The sequence below is a fragment of the Leguminivora glycinivorella genome, chromosome 11 (genome assembly GCF_023078275.1).
Source record: "Leguminivora glycinivorella isolate SPB_JAAS2020 chromosome 11, LegGlyc_1.1, whole genome shotgun sequence".
Classification (NCBI taxonomy): Eukaryota; Metazoa; Arthropoda; class Insecta; order Lepidoptera; family Tortricidae; genus Leguminivora; species Leguminivora glycinivorella.
In genome coordinates this window covers 13,961,007-13,967,006 of record NC_062981.1, presented here as the reverse complement: position 1 = coordinate 13,967,006, position 6,000 = coordinate 13,961,007, and positions in this window count along the sequence as shown.

Here is a 6,000-nt window from a genome sequence, read left to right as displayed (position 1 = left end):
GACTGAATTGATAAGTGCACAGTGACCTATTTTTTCTATTGTAACTTATTATTCGTCGGTAAGGAAAGTTTGAAACATTTTTAAATTTTATGTATATACCTATTATGTATATACCCATAATGATATTAAAATAAATTATGAAAAAACCTGTTACTTTTTTATTTCATCCCCCTAACAAGGTCAGGTCATGACTTATGCTTACGTTTATTTCATTATAATATTCAATTTAATACACTTAGTATGTTTTTAATGTTTTGATCCCGACTCTGCAATTGCCAGTAAGTAGGGTTATTGCAGTATCATTACTTTTAGGGTATAAGCGAAAAACTTTAGTTTTGGATTGTGTGTCAAATTCCTCGCAACTCGTTTATCTCTTTTCAGTATCATAGAATAATCGACATGACATAGGTACATTATATTGATATATTGATTTGCATGACATGATATTATTACATATGATATTATAGAAAACAGTTAAGGAACTGATCCATTCATTAATGCCTTATCCAAATAGTCACTATTTATTTCCGGCAATTACAGCATTACATAATAGACAGTGAATATTATAATTACTGCCTTATGGCTATGACATGGCAAAATTTGGTAGCGAAGAAAAATTTCGCTCAATCGGCTACAACTTTAAAAGTGTATAACACTAATGTGCGCAGCTATTGAAAACCTTAATACCCATGGTATGACTAATGTTCCGACAATCATGGTTCTTTCGTGATGTACTTAATTCGTTTTATGAAATCTAATTTTAGTAATTTTCCCGAGCATTCTAGTATGCCGGAAATATTCTTGGCCTCTTGGGTATAACCCATACTGAACCCATGTGTAACGTGGTTCCAATTTTATTAACGGAAATAATAATCTGGGCACGTTTGGTAAGTGCTAAAAAAAAAAAAAAAAAAAAAAAAAAAAAAAAAAAAAAAAAAATCTAATCATTCTAAAAAGTCTTATTATCATATATTGAGGATAAGCACACTTGTGAATTTTTCATCATTGAAAACTCCTAAGCATAAGATACTCTTTTGGTAAACGAATCTATCATCCAGGAAGGAAGTGTAAGTATATCAAGTAACAAGACTATTGAGGTTTTGTATAAGTATAACTTAGTCATTCGTTATACATTATGAGTATACGTATTAAGGTCATTGAATCCATGTATGAATACAGTCCTAAACAAAGTACCTCCTGTGCAATTGGTAGTAGTGGTACTACAACAGTTCAACTTTTTATTTGCCTTGGTTAACAGGCTACAACTTAACCTTAGACTTTTTGTCTGGAGAGTTCTCTCCCAGTTCCCTAATATTTTTTGTTAGTTATTTACCCAATATGTATGTACTTTCTGTTAAGCCAAGGATTGGCATAGGCTAACAACGCCTAGGCGGCTAGACGCACATGTGCGAAGCGTTTCATTTGTAATTTGTACACATGTTAAGCCAATGCTGATGATAGAATTTTCTTCGTATATAAATGCCTTTTTGTTTTGGGTAACCAGCTTATGAAAACGCAAGATGTTACAATCAAATATTTTTCTCCTTAAGGATACGTATGTATGCGGGTAAGACCCGTGATTTTCGTTGGAAGCATAAAGATATATAACCATTCCATTATATGGCATGACGTAGCCTTCTGGTTTTGTAATGAAGAATATGATATTGAGGTTAAGGTACCTAGATCTGTAGTTCCGAGATCTGAGGTCCAAACAAAATTTTGAGACACTCATCAAACCCCATGGGTCATGGGCTTATTCGGCATAGCTTTAAAATTGTTTTGACGGTCCATCTTTATATGAGTATTAAAATCATTTTGAAACCACATCAAGTACTTATCTTGCAAAATATTGTTACCAAAAACAATGATTAGGTATGAAAAATAGTTTTCCGAATACCCCATGAATGTGATATATTTATTAACCATAGAGGTTACTTTATTTAAAAAAAAAAAAAAAAACAGATTAAAAGCTGTAATATGACAGCGTTTTAAGTTTGTAGTTGGGTTTATTAACCCGTACATTTCATCACTTCTTACCTAGGTGTTCTTTTCCCCTGTTTTATTTTTAAAAACGTGTTATGGCGGTAATCTTAACCTAAAACTCATAATTTAAATACGTATTGTTTCATTCGGACTAAATAATGAGTAGACGAGTCACCCCGTGCTACTTTATGAGGATGTGAACACATTTTAATGTAATGGTTCTTTGTAACATTGGTTCAGGTCGTTCCTGGAGCCTCAAAATATGTAATAACATATCACAACTGCATTCTTACATAGCGAAAAACTATGCAAAAATGTTTGCTATTTCATCCATATAGCCAATTCCTTAAAATGTGTTCAGCCCACGTGGGCTTAACTGAACAAATTAATGACCTAAAACAGTCCAAAGCAATCTGATCTTTAGATTATTGGCCTCATGTGGCGCCGGAGCGGCCAGCGGGCTAGATAACTATTTGATTAAAATAATAGAATAAATAACCCATTTAAGATGTTTGGGAAACGGTTAATATCCTGAACCAAAGAATACTGCGGCCTTGATATGCATCAACACTATCAACAGGTTTACTTAAATGATTAAACGACCTCCTCCTCCTCGTTAACGACAAAGATAAAATATGTAGTAGATAACTATATAGTGGAAAAAGTTTCCACAAAAAAAGAAACCACGTTTATCAAGTCGCCAGCAATAACTGTGATAATCTTTTTAGTCTTCACCAGACTCATCATCATCCTCCTTGCGTTATCCCGGCATTGGCCCCGGCCTGGGAAGGCCTGGGGTCCGCTTTGACAAGTCTTCTCGAGACTATTTAATGATTACTGGGAAGTGATTCCGCAGTAGAAATATATAACCCCTGTCAAAATGACTTTGTAATTAACAAAGTAAGCACTTGGTACTAAGCTTAGGAGGCGTTATCATATTGTGTTGTTTCCTCCATCACACGTAAGTTTCAAAACGCCTTGCGTAGGCCAACAAAAACCGCTTTAGAACCATGCTAATTGTATTATACCTATTATACCACATCTGCTTGATCTGCTTGTGACGCAGGATATGTAAACACGCGCCTTGCGAAGGCGGCAGGTTTTCAGCAGGCTAAATAAAATATTTAATCGCCTTGCGCAGGCAGAAAATTGAGTCACGAAAATTGCAAGCCTTGCGCAGACTGCAAAATTTTCAGCTGTCTTAACAATCATATTATTCACACACCTTGCGCAGGTGGGAAATATGAAAATGGGAAGATGCACGTCTTGCGCAGACGGCTGGTTTTTATCTAGATAAATAGTAATACTCATAAGCCTTAATAAGCGGGAAATTTATTATCGGTACCAAAATAAATAGACATTGGGGAATCTATTTTTCCAAAAACTGAGGAAGGCTTGTACTATGGTAGCAAGGCGACATATTACTCTTATTATAGACATATGTATACTTAAATACATAATAACACAACCGTAACTCGGGAAAAAATGGACGTAGTAAAAGGAAAAAGATCCAATGCATATAAACATAATTATTTGAATATAATCTCAACGTAAAAAGGGAAAAGCCATTCAAATAAAAGGCTATTTTCAGAGGATGGCTCTCTTTCGTTCAACTACGTCCCGCTATTTGTGTGCATCACACAAACATATTCCCATACTGGGATTCGAACCCAGAACCATAGGCTCTGCAGACAGGGTCACTGCCTACTGTGTTAGACTAGTGCTTTTACACCGTCTTAACACTTGATATTTTTTCCACTAATGCCTGCGTTCCACAGAATAATAATTATTATACTAGCCTTTAATATCCTTAAGCGGACTATACACAAAATAAAAACATACTGGTTGTAAATTTCTTCACACCTTGCGCAGGTAAGAAGTTTTTAGTAAGCTAGTGCTATGATGCACCCTTTTACTCTGCTTACGCAGCAGCCAAGTAATCAAATTAATCAAATACGCTCGCCTTGCGTTATTAAACGCTATTATTATAATTAAGGATTAAAGAGTGACTCTCTCGTATGCGGATTTTCTCAATTATCTTTAACCGGAACTTATATTTGGTAATTAATACAACTCTCCACATACCTGAGTTTCACTTTTTAATCCTTTACTTCCACTGGCAAGCGGCTTAGATTTGATTATGGCATAAGAACATTACCAAACTACATTTTTCAGAGGTATCCCTGACGATACCGTACTGTGCATTTAAAATTGCCCATATTTATTTACGGAACATTTTTCGGATTACACAAACATGTTCCCCAAAGACGCTAATGATATAGGTTTGTTAGTTACCTTTCTTTAGAGCAGAAAGTCTATTTTAAGGCACACAGGGATCGGATATAAAAGCCAACATGATACTTAGAATCAATAAATATTTATTGACGCCCTTGCCAAGTCCGGCAGCTATAGGCTTTAACTTTCGACTTTTGATCTATTTCTGAATTCCGTTACAGAATATCGATCTATTTAAAGAGATTGTAAAGGAATTTTATCCCGCAGCACAGTACCTACCACAATGGGCACGCACGGAAATTATCAGGTCACAGCACAGGCTCATCTTCGGCCGCAAGGCAAAACAAACACTAATCGCATCAATTACGACTTTAATTAGGACTGTTTTAGTCTCAAAGAGGACAAGGAGATCATTTTTCAATTTTTACTTTCTTGACCTGTTCCGTGCTTAAGACGAATCGATTCACTGAAAAAAATAACTGAAAAAGAAATAAAAAATCGCTTACTTACGCGACACGCTGCGCTCAAAGTGAATCGATCAGGTGCTCAGCTTCTAAAACATTTATAATAGTAAACGAACGGTAAAACCGTTTTCTAAAACGATATTTTTGATTAAACTTACAAAAAATTCCAAGAATTAAAGAATTCTAAGAATTTTTTGTAGTGAACCGAACGTTCCGACAAACAGAACGCCAAATGATGAAACATCGTTGCCGTCCCTACGGCACGGGTCGCCTGGTGGAAGGGGAAACCTGAATTGTAAAACTGGAGTTGCAAGTTGTTTACAGGTGTTCAGCTGTAGGTACCTGCTGTGAACCGCTACGCATCTACAAGCAGTATCGCTGTCTCAATATATTAAATAGGCTTCAAATAACGGTACAGAAGCTTAATACAGATGTTTGTGCAGTAAAATGGATGAGAGTCAGCGAGACTGCTGATATTCAGTCCTTAACCAAAAACTTAATTAATGCTAGCCGCGGCCGTTGGAACTTATATGACACCATCAAATTTAACACGGAAAAGCTTGCAAAACGAGAGCCAGCACATATCGTGCACGTAGCGAATAGCATGTCCTTACAGATTAATATATATGTCTATGGTCGAGTCCAGATGATACGATATTAGAATAATTTATGTAGCAGTCCAAGTTGTGCGTGTGCTGCGTCGCGATCAAATCGGTGTTTCGGACAAGTTTCCGCCTGAAGTGGGAATTATTTTGTTGCATGTAATAATATAATTATGCCCGTGTAAGACATGGTTGACTAGATTATAAATAATCATAAAATTTTAACTGTAAAACTCTTGTGAGAGTCAAACCTACCTACTTAAAACTTTGAGGATTTTTTAAAATTTTGAGGTTGTGTCGCGTTTTCGACGAGTAAAGACTGGTCTCGTAGCCGAATGGCATTTCTACGATGCGAAACGAAAACGAAACGCCGGGAAAGGTAGTCTAGCTCTGTCGCGCCAATACGCAAGAGCGACAGAGATATATATCTACGAGCGTTTCGTTTCGTGAGCTTTTGCGCCATTCGGCTACGTACCCAGGCCCCGTAGCCGAATATCTACGACGCGTTTCGTTTCGCGCAAATCAGAGCGAGAGAGATTCTACGTGCATTTCGGCGTAGCGTTTGTGCATTCGGCTACCCACGGTGATCGCTATTCTTCCTCCTCCTCGGAAATGGATCGAAACATGTCGAGCGTTATATCGACTTTAATACGTGAGTAAGTTGAGTAACCCGCTAAAAATATTTTTAAATATGTCATAAAATTTCATATAAAAAC